Source organism: Amia ocellicauda, unplaced genomic scaffold, assembly GCF_036373705.1.
Source record: "Amia ocellicauda isolate fAmiCal2 unplaced genomic scaffold, fAmiCal2.hap1 HAP1_SCAFFOLD_59, whole genome shotgun sequence".
Lineage (NCBI taxonomy): Eukaryota > Metazoa > Chordata > Actinopteri > Amiiformes > Amiidae > Amia > Amia ocellicauda.
The window spans coordinates 53,404-73,083 of record NW_027102989.1 but is presented as its reverse complement, the minus strand read 5'-3'; the positions used below and the strand labels follow the sequence as shown (position 1 = coordinate 73,083).

The 19,680-nt window shown below is 42.0% G+C and overlaps 12 non-coding genes and 8 pseudogenes across 12 annotated transcripts; all 20 read right to left on the bottom strand.

Moving 5' to 3' along the window:
- Positions 1-5,834: 5,834 nt before the first annotated feature.
- Positions 5,835-5,949, bottom strand: LOC136739050 (U5 spliceosomal RNA). The gene has a single exon (XR_010812775.1). It is a non-coding gene; the product is annotated as a U5 spliceosomal RNA (small nuclear RNA).
- A 6,484-nt stretch (positions 5,950-12,433) lies between these two features.
- Positions 12,434-12,552, bottom strand: LOC136738928 (uncharacterized; annotated as a pseudogene).
- A 221-nt stretch (positions 12,553-12,773) lies between these two features.
- LOC136738934 (uncharacterized) lies at positions 12,774-12,892 on the bottom strand (annotated as a pseudogene).
- Positions 12,893-13,108: 216 nt separating this feature from the next.
- LOC136739032 (uncharacterized) lies at positions 13,109-13,227 on the bottom strand (annotated as a pseudogene).
- Positions 13,228-13,432: 205 nt separating this feature from the next.
- Positions 13,433-13,551, bottom strand: LOC136738919 (uncharacterized; annotated as a pseudogene).
- A 220-nt stretch (positions 13,552-13,771) lies between these two features.
- On the bottom strand, positions 13,772-13,890 carry LOC136738973 (5S ribosomal RNA). The gene has a single exon (XR_010812753.1). It is a non-coding gene; the product is annotated as a 5S ribosomal RNA (ribosomal RNA).
- Positions 13,891-14,105: 215 nt separating this feature from the next.
- LOC136739083 (5S ribosomal RNA) lies at positions 14,106-14,224 on the bottom strand. The gene has a single exon (XR_010812806.1). It is a non-coding gene; the product is annotated as a 5S ribosomal RNA (ribosomal RNA).
- A 229-nt stretch (positions 14,225-14,453) lies between these two features.
- LOC136738870 (uncharacterized) lies at positions 14,454-14,572 on the bottom strand (annotated as a pseudogene).
- A 222-nt stretch (positions 14,573-14,794) lies between these two features.
- Positions 14,795-14,913, bottom strand: LOC136738887 (5S ribosomal RNA). The gene has a single exon (XR_010812744.1). It is a non-coding gene; the product is annotated as a 5S ribosomal RNA (ribosomal RNA).
- Positions 14,914-15,122: 209 nt separating this feature from the next.
- On the bottom strand, positions 15,123-15,241 carry LOC136738969 (uncharacterized; annotated as a pseudogene).
- Positions 15,242-15,452: 211 nt separating this feature from the next.
- On the bottom strand, positions 15,453-15,571 carry LOC136739068 (5S ribosomal RNA). Its single transcript, XR_010812792.1, has one exon. It is a non-coding gene; the product is annotated as a 5S ribosomal RNA (ribosomal RNA).
- Positions 15,572-15,787: 216 nt separating this feature from the next.
- On the bottom strand, positions 15,788-15,906 carry LOC136739015 (5S ribosomal RNA). The gene has a single exon (XR_010812758.1). It is a non-coding gene; the product is annotated as a 5S ribosomal RNA (ribosomal RNA).
- A 217-nt stretch (positions 15,907-16,123) lies between these two features.
- LOC136739028 (uncharacterized) lies at positions 16,124-16,242 on the bottom strand (annotated as a pseudogene).
- A 223-nt stretch (positions 16,243-16,465) lies between these two features.
- LOC136738860 (5S ribosomal RNA) lies at positions 16,466-16,583 on the bottom strand. The gene has a single exon (XR_010812737.1). It is a non-coding gene; the product is annotated as a 5S ribosomal RNA (ribosomal RNA).
- Positions 16,584-16,801: 218 nt separating this feature from the next.
- On the bottom strand, positions 16,802-16,920 carry LOC136739080 (5S ribosomal RNA). The gene has a single exon (XR_010812804.1). It is a non-coding gene; the product is annotated as a 5S ribosomal RNA (ribosomal RNA).
- Positions 16,921-17,476: 556 nt separating this feature from the next.
- On the bottom strand, positions 17,477-17,594 carry LOC136738859 (5S ribosomal RNA). Its single transcript, XR_010812736.1, has one exon. It is a non-coding gene; the product is annotated as a 5S ribosomal RNA (ribosomal RNA).
- A 218-nt stretch (positions 17,595-17,812) lies between these two features.
- LOC136739079 (5S ribosomal RNA) lies at positions 17,813-17,931 on the bottom strand. The gene has a single exon (XR_010812803.1). It is a non-coding gene; the product is annotated as a 5S ribosomal RNA (ribosomal RNA).
- Positions 17,932-18,487: 556 nt separating this feature from the next.
- On the bottom strand, positions 18,488-18,605 carry LOC136739084 (5S ribosomal RNA). The gene has a single exon (XR_010812807.1). It is a non-coding gene; the product is annotated as a 5S ribosomal RNA (ribosomal RNA).
- Positions 18,606-18,823: 218 nt separating this feature from the next.
- On the bottom strand, positions 18,824-18,942 carry LOC136739077 (5S ribosomal RNA). The gene has a single exon (XR_010812801.1). It is a non-coding gene; the product is annotated as a 5S ribosomal RNA (ribosomal RNA).
- Positions 18,943-19,497: 555 nt separating this feature from the next.
- LOC136738911 (uncharacterized) lies at positions 19,498-19,616 on the bottom strand (annotated as a pseudogene).
- Between the last annotated feature and the right edge of the window lie 64 nt (positions 19,617-19,680).

Sequence of the window (19,680 nt, the reverse complement as noted above, 5' to 3'; positions counted from 1 at the left end):
CATACTCTGTAAAAATCAAGCAAATAGCATTTGTGGTTCACGAGAAAATATGTATATATAATCAAAGCTATCAGACTATAGCAGCCGGTGTATGAAGACACATACGATTATACAGCATTATTTGGCAGCTTCGCAAGACCTAATTTTAAACGTTGTTGGTAAGTTAGATAATTAGTGGGGACCCGCTATTTGCAGTTCTTCCCCTCCATAATTGCTAAAATAAAGTTTTACTGACATTTTATTGACCCTACCACTGCATAGGGCACATCTGTAACATGAACGCTACTGAATGGCACATACATTGAAAACTACGGAGAACTGAGACAAATCCACTTTACACTTCATAAATAATCTTAAAACGTTTCCAACCAAGGCAACACCCACTTGAAATACGTTCATTCTCATTTTTGGTAAACAAAAAGAGAGATTGTTACATATGTTCCCTATGATGCATCTACAGAGAGAGAGAGAGACAGACACTAACTCTCTCTCTCTCTCTCGCTCTCTCTCTCTCTCTCAGCTGGGAGTGTGTGGGAGGGGTCTGCAGTGAGCGGGAGTGCTGCTGAGAGCTCTGTCCTTTGGCTGCGTTTTTTTGTTGCTTTACTTTTTTCAGTTTGTTTATTTTGTCTTCTGTTTTCAGTGCTTTTCTTATTGTGGGGGAACAGGGGAGGGGAGGGGGGAGTACCGGTAGTTCTTCCCGGGTCGGGGGGTCGGACCCCCTGAATGCGTCTTTTGAAAAACTGACCCGACGCCATGGAGTCAAGATCGCTCCGGTGCAGTTCTGCCCCCTAGAGCAGTGTGTGTTAGCGGTTGGGGAGGTAGCAGGGTGTGAAAATATCAAGTCTGCTGCCATTGTTATCTTCTTAAAAACCACTGATCTGCTCAATCAGCTAGTGGCTAATGGCACAGTGTTAGACGACACTTTCACCCCGGTGTTGCCGCTCGCTGCTCCTGCCCGGAAGGTAACGCTGTCTAACGTCCCTCCGTTCATCCGCACCGGCTCGGGCAGCTGATGTCCGGCATTAAGAGGGTCCCGCTGGGCTGCAAAGCCCCGCAACTGAAACACGTCGTGTCCTTCCGAAGGCAGCTGTATATGATCCTCAATAACATCAATGAGGATCTTAATGTCTCCGAAGTTGGATCTCTCTTGCTGCCACCACCACGAAGATTGCTCTTTAGTAATGTTGGAAAGTCAAAGACAGCAACCGTCAGGGTTCTTGCATATGACGTATTCGTGCTGCACCTCTCTGCAAGGATCCAGGACAGTTTGTCAATGTAAACTCCAGTGCCTGGGAACTTTTCCACCTAAAAGACAATGGTAAATAAAAAACAAGTTTATCCCCAAACTATTCTTATATTATGTTAAGTGGAATACATTATCAGTAAGGCTGTGATTTTGTTACAGAAATGTGTTATTAAAGACCACAGTATGTCTCAATTCTAAGTTTATTAATTTACAGACATAATAAAGTCAGTGAATCTGTGACACCCATAATTCAATTACATTCTTATTATCAACTATAACTATGAATATAACTGATAATGTAGCATCATTAGATTGTTTACAACCAATATTTGTTTTCAATATATATATTTTTACCTTGTCTTTGTAATATTGTAGACCAAGAGTGTTATACCTGTTTTGGTGATTCTTTGTCAGATTCAGAACAATTTGCTGTGGGGCTGTCAGAACCACTTGATGGTGACACACTTTTGTCTTCATTGCTGATAAATGTGGCTTTTGTTACAATTTTTTTCAGATTGTCCAAAAGGTCTGGAATCTCTGGAGAAAAAAACCTTAGTATTAAATGATAATCATTTCTAGTAATATATTTAATGCAAAGTGAAAACAAAACCATCAATGCCTGCAATTATACTTGAGAGACTTGCTCTATGTTATTGGCAAACTGACCTTTTTGTGGGTCATTAACATTAGCTACGAAAAAAATAAAAAAGATAAAATACAAGAATTTCCAGGTCTAATGTAATGCATATAGTCATTAATGTAGGATTATGAAGTTATGTTGAAAAACTTTATTTAATAATCAGTATTATTAAACTATTAGACAGTGCACATTAAGAGTCTGTATTGTGGTTCTAGATTACTTCAGTATGATCAACTATAATACATTACTCTGGAATCTAAATTACTGAAGAATAACATTTATCAAGGTAAGGAATTATTTGCTATAAATAAAAAAACTTACCATCAACCATACGGTTTCGAAGACATTGGTTTTCATTTTTAAGTCTTGTGTTTTCCTTTTCGAGCTGCTTAACGTTTTGCTGTAGCTCAACTTCACTGGACTCTTTAAATGTCTGTAGAATATGACGGGATCTAATTCTTGAAGCTCCATCGGTTTTCTTTCTTATTTTGTGCTGTATTCAGAGAGGAAAAGAGTTTAAAATGAAAATATATATATATATATATATATATGAATATGATTAAAAAAAAACAATCCTGCAATACATTTATTTAATATTTGCAGTAATTATCTCACCGGTAACTGTGGTTCATCAAGGTCACTATCATCTGAAATTTGAAGTTTTTTGTTTGGTTTAGGTACTCTCTTCATTTTAGGACAGGGCATTTTTGTTAGGTCATTAAGTTTTCTTCTTAGTTCGCCTTCTTTTCCTAAAATAAAAATAAAATAAATAAAACCCTGCATTATGTCCACAGATATTTGGGGATTATATTTATTTGTCATAAAAATACTGTGCTTTGACCATACAAATTAAGATGAACAGCCAACACTGAATCAAAACTGAAGTTAAATTATATCTGGTTTAATTTATTTTGTGATTTGGGGGATTTTATTGTAAAGCACAACACACAATAAATCGTTCTTACAAATGCCAGTCAAGTATGACGAGTTTTTAGCGCCCTCACCACCACCTACCATGTTATAAGAGTATGTTAGACGTACAACACATTAATAACTTAAACATTCATTTCAAATATACTGTGATTGTATATATCAAATAGCATGTAAAGACTTTAATGTTTTTTTTTTTAAATAAACATTGTTACCAGTCATAATGATCTGCGCTTCATGGACATGCCATCCACCTTTTGGAGGTTTGTTCGTGTCTCTCCACTCTGCTCTGAAGTTTCGAGTCGTCTCTTCGTCATCATCAGCAATGCTGAATAAATCAAAATTGCGAAAGCAAGCAGTGGGAATCACGCTGTAAGAGTCTTTGTCGACCCCGCTTTCCCACTTCACCAACGCGTGCATCACCGCCATACTACCTTCACCTTCTCGTCCGTTTTTTCTGCGCCTTTTTCCCCCGACAAGTCACGGCACAAAAAACAGTCCCGCTCTGCATTCTGGTACTCGGCGTTCTTAATAACACCAACAGGGTGTAATCGCATAGACCACTCGAGTATAAAGTACTACATATCCCATCTGTTACAGTTTTTTTTCTTCTTCTGAAACTGCAAGCGCACTACATAAAGTTTGGCAAATGAAGAAATTTGGATGATGAGTTTACAATCTTATAAACAGTATTTAAGTAAACCTAGATATGCAATTCCAAAAAGATCAGCATCGAGATGGAGAAACAGGATACAAAAATAATAATACAATGTTTATACTTTTTGTATTTTAATTACAGTATGTAATTATTGCCTTTTGATTTACATTTACAGAAAAAGAACGGCGGCAAACGTGGACTACCCAACAAGAAGCAACAAAGTTACTAAAATATCAGATTCTCAGGTAAGCTTCATGCAGCCATACATGTATAATTATAAAATCAATCCAAAAAATAGACCTTGTTTACCCTACAACTGATTTGAGTGTTAATTCTATTTAAGATATAAAAAAATATTTTATTTTCTGAACTAATAATCTGTGAACATTCTATTATCTCTATAATTTTAATTAATACATTTATTTTATTATTGGTGGAACATTATGTTTTTCAGCTCAGATGATTTCACGTACCATCAATTTTTCTGTTAATAAATGTGCAAAAACAAATCAGATGGATAGGCCCCTACATATGAACATTAAGTTAAAGGCCTAGAGTGAGTGTTCTTCACTTCCAGTCATGGCGGGCCACAATCCAGCTCTTTGTAACTCATCAACAACCAAAGACCTGGGAAAAGGGTTAAATGGCTTCAGTTAAGCCAATTAGGTAATTAAGAGCTCAACTGGAAAAAAAACAGCAGGCTTAGGGGTACTTTAGGACCACAGTCACTGATATAACCTACAATGTTGTTGTAATGAAAATCAGCAGACAGTGGGCCTCCTCCAGGACTAAGGTTGAGAAGCACTGGTCTTGAAGACCACAATAACAATCGACCTCAAGGGCTAGGGATATTCGAGGTGATGCTAAACCAGTCCTGAATGTTTAAATATAATGTTATTTTCTTGTAGTGTGCCGTTGCTGTTAATGCAACCAGTTATATTGAGCCATCAAATACAGAAGCTGACGAAAGACATCAACATGTAAATTTAGTTGTAAATTTAAAGTGTGTGTGAAAAGTATTTTGTATATGGAGATTAACCCATAGTTTCACAGATAAATTGTGGACCAGTGATATTCAGGATCTTCAAAACAAGTCCTGAATGCTCAAACTTAACACTTCTTTTTTTAGAGTGTCGTTGCTGTCAATCCAGCCAGTGATGTGGAGCCATCAGATACAGAAGCTGATGAAAAACAACATGTACATTTCCTAAATTAATATGGTGCATCAAAATACTTATTTAGCACTTTCAACTGTTTCTTTGTGATTCCTAAAATTACTTTACAGGCTGGGGCTGGGGGAAGACACTGCGCCCGCCTGGAGAAGCCTGTACAAGCCCCCCTCAATAAGAGAGCTGGCAATCTGCAGTGGAGGGTGTTACACACCATTATTGCTGTCAATTCTTTTATTACTGTTCTTAACCCTGCTGTGTCCGACGCCTGCCCATTCTGTGCTCAGAGAGAGACCGTGTTTCACTGTTTCAGCACTTGCTCTCGGTTGTCACCCATTTTTAGTCTTTTAACTCGTCTTTTTACTGATCTTAACCTGATTTTTAACACAAAGGTTTTTATTTTAGGGGCGCGATACACCAGAAAGACCAAACATGTGGACCAGCTGGTAAACTTCTTGCTGGGCCAGGCTAAAATGGCCGTCTATAAGACTAGGAAGAACAGAGTGTGTGGGGAGGGCAGTGAGGATGCAGTGAGAGTGTTTGCCATGCTGGTCAAGTGCAGAGTCAGACTAGAGTTTAACTATTACAGGCTGATGAATGATTTGGAGAGTTTTGAACAGGTCTGGTGTATTAATGATGCCCTTTGTGAATTGTATGACGGGGAGTTGGTTTTTATTATGTAATTCATTTATAGGGTTTAGTATTTGATGGTTGTTTTGTTGTGTGTATTGGGTTGCTTTCTTTAAAAGTGTACAGATCAGTGGCGGAGTTAATGCTTGTTGGGGGGAGACAAACAAAGGGGAACACTATTTTTTATTTATTTATTTATTTTCTTTTGTATGAATTATTGCGTGTTGCAAACAGGCAATGAAGTCTGATAAAAGTCAAAAAGTCTCTCTCTCTCTCACACACACACACACAGCCAGCAAGACACACAGAGCCAGCCAGCTCAGCGATGACATCACAAACATCTCTCTCAGGTGACTCCTATGACATCACAGAGCACGTACATTCCGTTGCTTGCCGTCTGTCAACCACTCAGTCACTGCCAGCCAGACTGGCTGGCTGACTGGATGGTGGGGCTGCTTGCTGCTGCTGCGTACCTTAGCAAGCTTATTTGCTTGACCGGCCTTCCTCCTCCGCCCACATGCCCACCTATGTCCGATCTGCTGTTCACCTGGATCACAGCTCCGCCCCAACAAGGCAGAGCCCCCCAAGAATGGTACAAACTCACCCACGATCCCCTCCACGGAAAGCTATAGCAAAAGGCAAAAGCATTATATGTAATGAAGAGGAACCCGAGTCCAAGACGCATCCGACCAGCCATACATATTTGTGTGTATTAAAGATCACATTTTATTACATTTAGATTTTCTGTACTTTATTACATCTTTTTGTGATTTTTAAATGTATTGTTTCTTTTCCTTATATATGTATGTATGTATGTATGTATGTGTGTGTGTGTCTGTGTGAAAGTGTATGTGTTTGTGTGTCTCTGTGTGAAAGTGAGTGTGTGTGTGTCTGTCTCTGTGTTTGTGTGTCTGTCTCTGTGTGAAAGTGAGTGTGTGTGCGTGTGTCTGTCTGTGAAAGTGTGTGTGTGTGTGTGGGTGTGACAGTGTGTATGAGTGTCTGTCTGTCATGTAACTCGCACATCTGTGAGGGCACCATTTTTGCAGAAAGAGATGTACACATTTTGGAGCAACATATGCTGCCATCCAGACATCGTCTTTTCCAGGGACATCCCTGCATTTTTCAGCAGGATAACGCCAAACCACATTCTGCCCAGATTACAAGCGCATGGTTGCGTAGGCAGAGAGTGCGGGTGCTAGCATGGCCTGCCTGCAGTCCTGACCTGTCTCCGAATTGAGAATGTGTGGCGCACTATGAAGTGCAAATTAAGACAACGAAGGCCCTGTGCAGTTGCGCAGCTGAGGAAATGCATAATGGATGAATGGGGGGAAATCCCACTTGCTAAACTTAACCAAGTGGTGTCTTCAGTGCCCAAGTGCTTAATAAGTGTTATTAAAAGAAAAGGTGATGTTACATAGTGGTAAACAGTCGACTGTCCCAACTTTCTTGGTTTCTTTTCACTGCTAATGAGATGCTGTAGAGTGAGTTAGTTATATTGCTTTCAGGAGCTCTAATCGTATTGATGAGTTCATGCAGCATTTGTAATTGAATTTCAAAAAGAAATCCTTGCTGTCTGGCCTGTGTGTATGAGATGTACTCTGTCAATCTTTGGCTAACAACTGAAACATTGGTAGAACAGAAATGGCAACATAAAAAAGAAAAGTACATTTTAAAAGAGCACATTAAATAGGATGAATATACAGTTTTTTACAATCACTTTGTCACTAATTTCAGAACCTTGATGTCATTTTTCAAAACTCTAGACACAAAACTCAAAACGGTCATCACTTGTAACACAGGCTGTCCAATGTTCAAAACATTGCATTGTGCATTCATATCTTTAAAGAAACCTTGCACTTGCAGACTTGTTGGTTCAAATAATTCATTTATCATGAAATACCATAGTAACATTTATTTAGATCACCCACACAGAAGATACCGATAGTTTCACTGTGTAGTTGTTCGTACAATCATTAAATATTGTAGTACAAAATATGTGATACATGTTTCATTATGGTACTACACATAAATACATCACTGTAAAAGGACTAGTAGAGAGAATACTACAGACACAGTGGAATCATTGAACAAAATCTGAAATGTATTGATGCAATACAATCAAATCACACCATAGGTTTCTTTGAATCCATGCAACAATAATTAGCTACAAAAAAGAACAAAACTACAGTAAAATGTCAACTGCAGTGTTCCTCACCTGGCTTAGTGTAAAACAAAGGATTGATTACTGTACTTCTGAATTTCCATCAGCCCTGTGTTCAGGTTCAGGTTCTCACAACCATTTTTCACAAGAGGCATCTTGAAACTGAACATACCTGAACATACTCAGTCATCAGCTGCTTCACTCTGTCTGCATTTCTTTCAAAAGGCACACTATACTCTGTGCTACACATTGGTATGCAGTATACAGTCATTTGACAATTGAGAGTAGCCTAATGTTTAGTGCATGCTGAAGACTTGCCGCTTCTCAGTACGGAAATTTCTGATGATTGAGGCCACAGTTGATCCTGAGTTGATTCTGAGGTTTGATTGAATCATTGTAGCTGCCTCAGTCATGGTCATGCCATGATTTACAACATGCTCTACAACTATTTCTCGGATTTCACTGGACACTATTTGCTGTTGCTGCCGCTGTCTGGTCCGTGGCCTTGTCCTCTACCACGTTCCCCCAACACCTCTCAAATGAGGCCCATGGCTGCCTCTCTGGTGAGGCCTAAGCCCTCCTCTATGACGAGGCCCACGACCACCTCTCAGAAGGGGTGCATGTCCCCTTCCATTCCTTTGACCACCACGTCTTCCTCCTCCCACTGCTTGACCTCTATTGTGACCTGGATGACCTGCCGGCTCCATGTTATCACTGTGTTGCTGGGGTGGATAGCACTCAATTCACTCGATACTCGTACCACAATGTGAAATCAATCATCAATAACCAGTTGGCAGTATTGGAAAAGCAATTACAAGGGCCTGCATACATACAGTTATGTCAAATCTGATGTGGAAGAACAATCATCTTCAACCAGGTTGGAGCGTTAGTTGCAATGCCTTTAATACACGCAGCGTGGAGAGGAACAGTGACTCAAGTAGATCCCAAAGTCGCTCTGCCTTCATTTTAACAGTCAGAGCTTTTATACACAAAAATCAAAGAGCTGGTTATAATCAGAAAGTCATTACTATGTTATCTTAAAAGTTAGCTAAGCAGAATTTATATCATTATAGGACAGAGTTCATAGATCAACACATGGATTAGGGAGCAGGCACTTCAATCATACTGTTTGACATTGTCTCCAAGATTCTCATCGTAAATAACAAACAGAAATCAAACTACCTTCTGGCCTGACCTTCTAGCTTGACCTTATCTTTCTTAAGTATACAAGAGAGAAAAACAGGTATTAGAGAAAGAATTTCTAACTTTCCTTCCACACTGCAAACATGGTGTGGAAAAGTGCTACATGATGATGAATGATGATGAAATATTACATCCATAGATAATGTAGTCCAACTGGTTCATGCTCCTCGTTTATTGATGTCAATGGATCTCATTATCCTGAAACTTTCATGATCGAAACATGGAATATTGTTTGTCAGTTTCCATAAAATTATGCATTAAGAGTAATGCAACAGTCACTTATCATTTTGAGCAGCTGTATCAATTGATAGTTAGATCTTTGTAATGAAATGAATAGACAGTGATCTCAGATGTAATGTGTGAATTGCATTTTGAAATGGTAATACTTTGATGTTAAGTTGTGTCATTTTAGTTCAATGAACAAATGATCTGAGGTTGATGTGTATTGTATCCAAGCAATTGTAAAAAAGTGTTAGAGTTTTGAAAAATGTGCATTTTGATCATCGGGTGTGAGTTTAGTGTCTAGAGTTTTGAAAAATGACATCAAGGTTCTGAAATGAGTGCCAAAGTGATTGTAAAAAAGTGTAATATCAGGGGACAGTGGCTATTAGTGATCTGGCCTTCCGTGGCCTCTGTATTAATGTAACAGGTCACATTGTATGTGTACACTGATACTTGATAGTATAATATAGTACAAGTAAAAAACATACATAGGTATCATAGAAGTATTTTGCAGAAATGATTATGGATAGTTATCAAAATGGAGAGGAAATGCTAAATCCAGTCTCCCCAGGCTGAGCTTCTATTGCTGCACCTGCTGGCCCCACTATATGGATAGAGCCACACCAAGTACAAGAGTCTCCCCATTGCTATTTATATCTCCCTATCCAGTCTTCTTTACGTGTCAGGGTGGGGTGCCTATTCCCCTGCATGCTTTGAAACCTATAGCACCTGGGACGCACACTTGGGATCCGGTTCCTCTGCCCCTCACATACACATGAGGAATCCCAGGTGCTCAATACGTCATACTGTCTCTTTCATCTCATGTGTAAACTATGGACAAATACATGACTAAACGTGTTTAGTTGCTTTTCCCAGAATGCTTTGCGCCACGATATGCAAATAACGGGGACTATGATTGGCTCCCTGACATTACCCACACTGCGACTGATGCTACCCATTTCACTACCCAACAAAGACCCATAATATGCGTGTGTCTGTCTGTCTGTCTGTCAAAGTATGTGTGTGTGTTTCTGTGTGTGTCTGTGTCTGTCTGTCTGTGTGTGAAAGTGTGTGTGTGTCTGTCTGTCTGTCTGTCTGTCATGTAACTTGCACATCTGTGAGGGCACCACTAATGCAGAAAGAGATGTACACATATTGTTTATTTTCCATATATATGTATGTATGTATGCATGTCCAATTGCTTTGACAATACAAATGAATTGAATTGAGAGGGAGAGAGAGAGAGTAAGAGAGAGAGAGAGAGACAGACAGACAGACAGACAGACAGAGAGACACACACACACACACACACACACACACAGAGAGCCAGCCAGCCAGCTCAGCGATGACATGACGAGCCTCTCTCAGCTTACTGCTATGACATCACAGAGCACGTACATTCCGTTTAACAAATCGTTAAACAAAAAAGGTTATAAACACATTGACTACAATACCGGTTAGTAAGACGAAGGTGAGTCTCTCGTTAGTATTATTAGTCAGACATTAAATAACTACGCAGGTTAGTATTTATGTCAGGTAACTTCTCGTTATATATATATCAGTCTCATTTACGTTTAGGTGCCGAGAAAGATCCTATTTGTTACCACAATTTCCCTTAACTGATTATTATTCAATGATTAAGGATAGGCAGGGCCACCAATAATCTAATGTCTATTAACTTGTGTCAATTTCAGACTAAACAGTTAAACAGGAATGAGAAGATATTTCTCGGCGTTGACAGATTTTATTTCTAAAATTATCAACAAAACAGTTTAATGCAACTCACATTTATATTTAAGAAAACTAAATGATATTACACATTCTAGAGTTATGAATCACAGATTAACATTTCTAATTGATTTCTCAAATGTCATGAATCACAAACTCCAAACTGTTAAACTTATGTGAACTTCGTCGCAGAGAGGCCTCTCTGGCTTCGGGCTCAGATAACAGCACACGGCACGAGGTCCGTGTGGTTTGGAACAAAGGCAGTCCGGTTCGGCTTTGTCCAAGAACTTCCACTCAGTCGATGCACCTGGAAGTTGGGGTTTCGGGAATGTAGAGTCGTTTCCAAACAGATTTTCCATTGGTTTGAAGGCTCCAAGGTTGTGCACAAAATCTTCTTTGTAAGCATGGTTCCACCGTAGTTACTTGAAGACGAAGTCTTTGAGGAAAGCAGGGCCCTGTTTGTTCCAAGGGTCAAGTTTCTTAAGACTCAAATAGCTATTTAAGTGACTGACACTTTCGTATTCAGTCGACTTAGTCAATTGTCCAGCTGTAAAACTCCACTGATCAGGTGGGTCTGTGAAGTTATTTATTTAATAAAGTCCTTTAAAATAATTCTTCGCTCAATCTCCTTCTCATAGTTTAACTCTTCTGTTGCCGGCAAAGACTTGGTTGGTTTCTGATTCCGGTTCTGGCAACAGAGCTACAGGTTGAGCTGTGGCAGCGAGTTTCTGGTTCAGGTGAGAGAGAGAGAGAGAGAAAGACTGTCCGCTGTTCCTTATAGTCTGTCAGATCAGTAGGTGATTGGTCCCTGAGTTCTTGAGATTGGATTTCGGTTTCAGCCCCCAGTGTCCTATTGGAGGGAGGCTTTATTTATGACTGATGTCAATCCATGCCATCTTTTGGAAATGCCGGTTGGCCTGGGTTCGTAGCTCTATGTCGGGATTTCGGCTCTCATCCACTTCAAAGAGTTTTTATCACCTACAGGCCCCTTTCTCCAGACATCTCATAGCAGAATTCCAAACTATTTGGCCTCTTCTCGGTGCCATCCTCCCCAAAACTGTCACTTTGATGCAAACCAGTTCCAAGCTGATGAGCTAAGGAAATCTGATAACTTTGGGGGGGGAGAGGTCTTCTTTAGATCAGTGCTTCAGCTCAGAGCCCAAATGCTCTTATCCAAATACACCCAACATAACGCTACATATGTATGTATGTATGTATATATGTGTAGAAGGAAAATTAGAAATTATTTTCTTACACCTGTTTTTCTCTCTTGTATACTTAAGAAAGATACGGTCAAGCTAGAAGGTCAGCCCAGAAGATAGTTTGATTTCTGTTTGTTATTTACGATGAGAACCTTGGAGACATTGTCAAACGGTATGACCTACGTGCCTGTTCCCTAAAACCATGTGTTGACCTATGAACTCTGTTCTATAATGATATATGTTCTGCTTAGTTAGCCTTTAAGATAACATAGTAATGACTTTCTAGCATGTATGGATGTATGTATGTATGTATATATATATATATATATATATGTATGTATGTCCAATTGCTTTGACAATACAAATGAATTGAATTGAGAGGAAGAGAGAGAGAGAGAGAGAGAGAGAAAGAGAGAGAGAGAGACAGACAGACAGACAGACAGCTCAGCGATGACATCACGAGCCTCTCTCAGCTGACTGCTATGACATCACAGAGCACGTACATTCCGTTGCTTGTCGTCTGTCAACCAGTCACTGCTAGCCAGACTGTCCCTAAGACAAAGTGTACAATACTTCAATTATATCTCCTCCAGACAGATAAAGAGTATTAAGAGCTACGATGAAGATACCCAGGAGACGTAAAAAGCTTGCATCACCTGGTATTTCCTGGAGGTCACCCATCCAAGTACTAACCAGGCCCTGGCCCGTTTAGTTTCCAAGGTCTGACGAGACCGGGCACGTTCAGGACGGTGTGGCCGCAAGCCGAAATGCCTGGCTGCATGATGTCTCTTAAAGGCTGACGGGTGTTGACGGAATTTCCAGCAAAAAATAAAAAATAAAAAAATAAAAAAATGGAGGGAAAAATAACAGTTCAGCAAAGGGTGTTGAAAGTAGCCGGGTACGTGTACATTTCTTCAATTATATCTCCTCCAGACAGAAAGAGAGTATTAAGATCTACGATGATGTTACCCAGGAGACGTATAAAGCTTGCAGCACCTGGTATTTCCAGGAGGTCACCCATCCAAGTAATGACCAGGCCCTGCCCTGTATAGCTTCCGAGATCTGATGAGATCAGTCGCGTTCAGGACGGCGTGGCCGCAAGCCGAGACGCCTGGCAGCATGATGTCTCTTAAAGGCGGGCGGGTTTTGACGGACCTTCCAGCAAAAAAAAAAAGAAAAAAGAAAAATGGAGGGAAAAATATCAGTGCAGCAAAGGGTGTTGAAAGTTGCCGGGTACGTGTACATTTCTTCAATTGTATCTTCTCCTGACAGAAAGAGAGTATTAAGAGCTACGATGAAGTTACCCAGGAGACGTAAAAAGTTTGCAGTACCTAGTTTTTCCAGGAGGTCACCAATCCAAATACTGACCAGGTCCTGCCACGTTTTGCTTCCTAGATCTGACAAGATCGGGCGCGTTCAGGACGGTGTGGCCGCAAGCCAAAAAGCCTGGCTGCATGATGTCTCTTAAAGGCTGGCGGGTATTGACGGAACTTCCAGCAAAAAAAAGAAAAATGGAGGGAAAAATACCAGTGCAGCAAATGGTGTTGAAAGTAGCCGGGTACGTGTACAAATCCTCAATTATAACACCTCCAGACAGAAAGAGAGTATTAAGAGCTACAATGAAGTTACTCAGGAGACTAAAAAGCTTGCAGCACCAGGTATTTCCAGAAGGTCTCCCATCCAAGTACTGACCAGGTCTTGCCCCGTTTAGCTTCCGAGATCTGATGAGATCGGGCGCGTTCAGGACGGTGTGGATGCAAACCTAGAGGCCTGGCTGCATGATGTCTCTAAAAGGCTGGCGGGTATTGACGGAACATCCAAGAAAATTTAAAAAAAAAAAAATAGAAAAATGGAGGGAAAAATATCAGTGCAGGAAAGGGTGTTGAATGTAGCCGGGTACGTGTACAATACTTCAATTATATCTCCTCCAGACAGAAAGAGAGTATTAAGAGCTACGATGAAGTTACCCAAGTAACGAAAAAAGCTTGCAGCACCTGGTATTTCCAGGAGGTCACCCATCCAAATACTGACCAGGCCCTGCCCCGTTCAGCTTCCGAGATCTGACGAGATCGGGCGCGTTCAGGACGGTGTGGCCGCAAGCCAAGAGGCCTGGATGTATGAAGTCTCTTAAAGGCTGGCGGGTATTGACGGAAGTTCCAGCAAAAAAAAAAGAAATAAGAAAAATGGAGGGAAAAATATCAGTGCAGCAAAGGGTGTTAAATGTAGCTGGGTACGTGTACAATACTTCAATTATATCTCCTCCAGACAGAAAGCGAGTATTAAAAGCTACGATGAAGTTACCCAAGTGATGTAAAAAGCTTGCAGCACCTGGTATCTCCAGGAGGTCTCCCATCTAAGTACTGACCAGGCCCTGCCCCGTTTAGCTTCCGAGATCTGACGAGATCAGGCGCGTTCAGGATGGTGTGGCCGCAAGCCGAAAGTCCTGGCTGCATGATGTCTCTTAAAGGTTGGCGGGTATTGACGGAACTTCCAGCAAAAAAAAAAAAAAAAAAAAAAAAAGAAAAAGAAAAATGGAGATAAAAATATCAGTGCAGTAATGGGTTTTGAAAGTAGCCGGGTACGTGTACAATTCTTCAATTATATCTCCTCCAGACAGAAAGAGAGTATTAAGAGCTACGATGAAGTTACCCAGGAGACGTAAAAAGCTTGCAGCACCTGGCATTTCCAGGAGGTCACCCATCCAAGTACTGACCAGGCCCTGCCCCGTTTAAATTCCAAGATCTGATGAGATCGGGGGCGTTCAGGACGGTGTGGCTGCAAGCCAAGAGGCCGGGCTGCATGATGTCTCTTAAAGGTTGGCGGGTATTGACGGAACTTCCAGCAAAAAAAAAAAAAAAAAAAAAAAAGAAAAATGGATGGAAAAATATCAGTGCAGCAAAGGATGTTGACAGTAGCTGGGTACGTGTACAATACTTCAATTATATCTCCTCCGGACAGATAGAGAGTATTAAGAGCTATGATGAAGTTACCCAGGAGACGTAAAAAGCTTGCAGCACCTGGTATTTCTAGGAGGTCTCCCATCCAAGTACTGACCAGGCCCTGCCCCGTTTAGCTTCCGAGATCTGACGAGATCGGGAGCGTTCAGGATGGTGTGGCCGCAAGCCAAGATGCCTGGCTGCATGATGTCTCTTAAAGGCTGCCGGGTATTGACGGAACTGCCAGCAAAAAAAAAAAAGAAAAATAGAGGGAAAAATACCAGTGCAGCAAAGGGTGTTGAAAGTAGCCGGGTACGTGTACAATTCTTCAATTATATCTTCTCCAGACAGAAAGAGAGTATTAAGAGCTACGATGAAGTTCCCCAGGAGACGTAAAAGCTTGCAGCACCAGGTATTTCCAGGAGGTCTCACATTCATGTACTGACCAGGTCCTGCCCCGTTTAGCTTCCGAGATCTGACAAGATCGGGCACGTTCAGGACGGTGTGGCCGCAAGCCGAGATGTCTGGCTGCATGATGTCTCTTAAAGGCTGGCGGGTATTGACGGAACTGCCAGCAAAAAAAAAAAAGGAAAAATAGAGGGAAATATACCAGTGCAGCAAAGGGTGTTGAAAGTAGCCGGGTACGTGTACAATTCTTCAATTATATCTCCTGGAGACAGAAAGAGAGTATTAAGAGCTACGATGAAGTTACCCAGGAGACGTAAAAAGCTTGCAGCACCTGGTATTTCTAGGAGGTCTCCCATCCAAGTACTGACCAGGCCCTGCACCGTTTAGCTTCCGAGATCTGACGAGATCGGGCGCATTCAGGACGGTGTGGCCGCAAGCCGAGAGGCCTGGCTGCATTATGTCTCTTAAAGGTTGGCGGGTATTGACGGAACTTCCAGCAGAAAAAAAAAAAAAAAAAAAAAATGGATGGAAAAATATCAGTGCAGCAAAGGGTGTTGACAGTAGCTGGGTACGTGTACAATACTTAAATTATATCTCCTCCGGACAGATAGAGAGTATTAAGAGCTACGATGAAGTTACCCAGGAGACGTAAAAGGCTTGCAGCACCTGGTATTGCTAGGAGGTCTCCCATCCAAGTACTGACCAGGCCCTGCCCCGTTTAGCTTCCGAGATCTGACGAGATCGGGCGCATTCAGGACGGTGTGGCCGCAAGCCGAGAGGCCTGGCTGCATTATGTCTCTTAAAGGTTGGCGGGTATTGACGGAACTTCGAGCAGAAAAAAAAAAAAAAAAAGAAAAATGGATGGAAAAATATCAGTGCAGCAAAGGGTGTTGACAGTAGCTGGGTACGTGTACAATACTTAAATTATATCTCCATCCAGACAGATAGAGAGTATTAAGAGCTACGATAAAGTTACCCAGGAGACGTAAAAGCTTGCAGCACCAGGTATTTCCAGGAGGTCTCACATTCATGTACCGACCAGGTCCTGCTCCGTTTAGCTTCCCAGATCTGACGAGATCGGGCGAGTTCAGGATGGTGTGGCCGCAAGCCGAGACGCCTGGCTGCATGATGTCTCTTAAAGGTTGGCGGGTATTGACAGAACTTCAAGCAAAAAAAAAAAAAAAAAAAAAAAAAAAAAAATCGATGGAAAAATATCAGTGCAGCAAAGGGTGTTGACAGTAGCTGGGTACGTGTACAATACTTAAATTATATCTCCTCCGGACAGATAGAGAGTATTAAGAGCTATGATGAAGTTACCCAGGAGACGTAAAAAGCTTGCAGCACCTGGTATTTCCAGGAGGTCACCCATCCAAGTACTGACCAGGCCCTGCCCCGTTAGCTTCCGAAATCTGATGAGATCGGGCGCGTTCAGGACGGTGTGGCCGCAAGCCAAGAGGCCTGGCTGCATGATGTCTCTTAAAGGCTGGCGGGTATTGACGGAACTTCCAGCAAAAAAAAAAAAAAAAAAATGGAAAATGGAGGGAAAAATATCAGTACAGCAAAGGCTGTTGAAAGTAGCCGGGTACGTGTACAATACTTCAATTATATCTCCTCCAGACAGATAGAGAGTATTAAGAGCTACGATGAAGTTTCCCAGGAGACGTAAAAAGCTTGCAGCACCAGGTATTTCCAGGAGGTCTCCCATCCAAGTACTGACGAGGCCCTGCCCCGTTTAGCTTCCGAGATCTGACGAGATCGGGCGTGTTCAGGACGGTGTGGCCGCAAGCCAAGAGGCCGGGCTGCATGATGTCTCTTAAAGCCTGGCGGGTATTGACGGAACTTCCAGCAAAAAATAAAAAATAAATAAATAGAAAAATGGAGGGAAAAATATCAGTGCAGAACAGGGTGTTGAAAGTAGCCGGGTACATGTACAATTCTTCAATTATATCTCCTCCAGACTGAATGAGAGTATTAAGAGCTACGCTGAAGTTACCCAGGAGATGTAAAAAGCTTTCAGCACCTGGTATTTCCAGGAGGTCACCCATCCAATTACTGACCAGACCCTGCCCAGTTTTTCTTCCGAGATCTGACGAGATTTTGCATCTTCAGGACGGTGTGGCCTCAAGCCAAGAGGCCTGGCTGCATGATGTCTCTTAAAGGCTGGAGGGTATTGATGGAACTTCCAGCAAGAAACAAAAGAAAAAAGAAAAATGGAGGGAAAAATATCAGTGCAGCAAAGGGTTTTGAAAGTAGCCGGGTACGTGTACAATTCTTCAATAATATCTTCTACAGACTGAAAGAGAGTATTAAGAGCTATGATGAAGTTACCCAGGAGACGTAAAAAGCTTGCAGCACCTGGTATTTCCAGGAGGTCACCCATCCAAGTACTGACCAGGCCCTGCCCCGTTAGCTTCCGAAATCTGATGAGATCGGGCGCGTTCAGGACGGTGTGGCCGCAAGCCAAGAGGCCTGGCTGCATGATGTCTCTTAAAGGCTGGCGGGTATTGACGGAACTTCCAGCAAAAAAAAAAAAAAAAAAATGGAAAATGGAGGGAAAAATATCAGTACAGCAAAGGCTGTTGAAAGTAGCCGGGTACGTGTACAATACTTCAATTATATCTCCTCCAGACAGATAGAGAGTATTAAGAGCTACGATGAAGTTTCCCAGGAGACGTAAAAAGCTTGCAGCACCAGGTATTTCCAGGAGGTCTCCCATCCAAGTACTGACGAGGCCCTGCCCCGTTTAGCTTCCGAGATCTGACGAGATCGGGCGTGTTCAGGACGGTGTGGCCGCAAGCCAAGAGGCCGGGCTGCATGATGTCTCTTAAAGCCTGGCGGGTATTGACGGAACTTCCAGCAAAAAATAAAAAATAAATAAATAGAAAAATGGAGGGAAAAATATCAGTGCAGAACAGGGTGTTGAAAGTAGCCGGGTACATGTACAATTCTTCAATTATATCTCCTCCAGACTGAATGAGAGTATTAAGAGCTACGCTGAAGTTACCCAGGAGATGTAAAAAGCTTTCAGCACCTGGTATTTCCAGGAGGTCACCCATCCAATTACTGACCAGACCCTGCCCAGTTTTTCTTCCGAGATCTGACGAGATTTTGCATCTTCAGGACGGTGTGGCCTCAAGCCAAGAGGCCTGGCTGCATGATGTCTCTTAAAGGCTGGAGGGTATTGATGGAACTTCCAGCAAGAAACAAAAGAAAAAAGAAAAATGGAGGGAAAAATATCAGTGCAGCAAAGGGTTTTGAAAGTAGCCGGGTACGTGTACAATTCTTCAATAATATCTTCTACAGACTGAAAGAGAGTATTAAGAGCTATGATGAAGTTACCCAGGAGACGTAAAAAGCTTGCAGCACCTGGTATTTCCAGGAGGTCACCCATCCAAGTACTGACCAGGCCCTGCCCCGTTAGCTTCCGAAATCTGATGAGATCGGGCGCGTTCAGGACGGTGTGGCCGCAAGCCAAGAGGCCTGGCTGCATGATGTCTCTTAAAGGCTGGCGGGTATTGACGGAACTTCCAGCAAAAAAAAAAAAAAAAAAATGGAAAATGGAGGGAAAAATATCAGTACAGCAAAGGCTGTTGAAAGTAGCCGGGTACGTGTACAATACTTCAATTATATCTCCTCCAGACAGATAGAGAGTATTAAGAGCTACGATGAAGTTTCCCAGGAGACGTAAAAAGCTTGCAGCACCAGGTATTTCCAGGAGGTCTCCCATCCAAGTACTGACGAGGCCCTGCCCCGTTTAGCTTCCGAGATCTGACGAGATCGGGCGTGTTCAGGACGGTGTGGCCGCAAGCCAAGAGGCCGGGCTGCATGATGTCTCTTAAAGCCTGGCGGGTATTGACGGAACTTCCAGCAAAAAATAAAAAATAAATAAATAGAAAAATGGAGGGAAAAATATCAGTGCAGAACAGGGTGTTGAAAGTAGCCGGGTACATGTACAATTCTTCAATTATATCTCCTCCAGACTGAATGAGAGTATTAAGAGCTACGCTGAAGTTACCCAGGAGATGTAAAAAGCTTTCAGCACCTGGTATTTCCAGGAGGTCACCCATCCAATTACTGACCAGACCCTGCCCAGTTTTTCTTCCGAGATCTGACGAGATTTTGCATCTTCAGGACGGTGTGGCCTCAAGCCAAGAGGCCTGGCTGCATGATGTCTCTTAAAGGCTGGAGGGTATTGATGGAACTTCCAGCAAGAAACAAAAGAAAAAAGAAAAATGGAGGGAAAAATATCAGTGCAGCAAAGCGTGTTGAAGGTAGCCGGGTACGTGTACAATTCTTCAATTATATCTCCTCCAGACAGATAGAGAGTATTAAGAGCTACGATAAAGTTACCCAGGAGACGTAAAAGCTTGCAGCACCAGGTATTTCCAGGAGGTCTCACATTCAAGTACTGAACAGGTCCTGCCCCGTTTAGCTTCCGAGATCTGACGAGATCGGGCGCGTTCAGGACGGTGTGGCCGCAAGCCGAGATGTCTGGCTGCATGACGTCTCTTAAAGGCTGGCGGGTATTGACGGAATTTCCAGCAAAA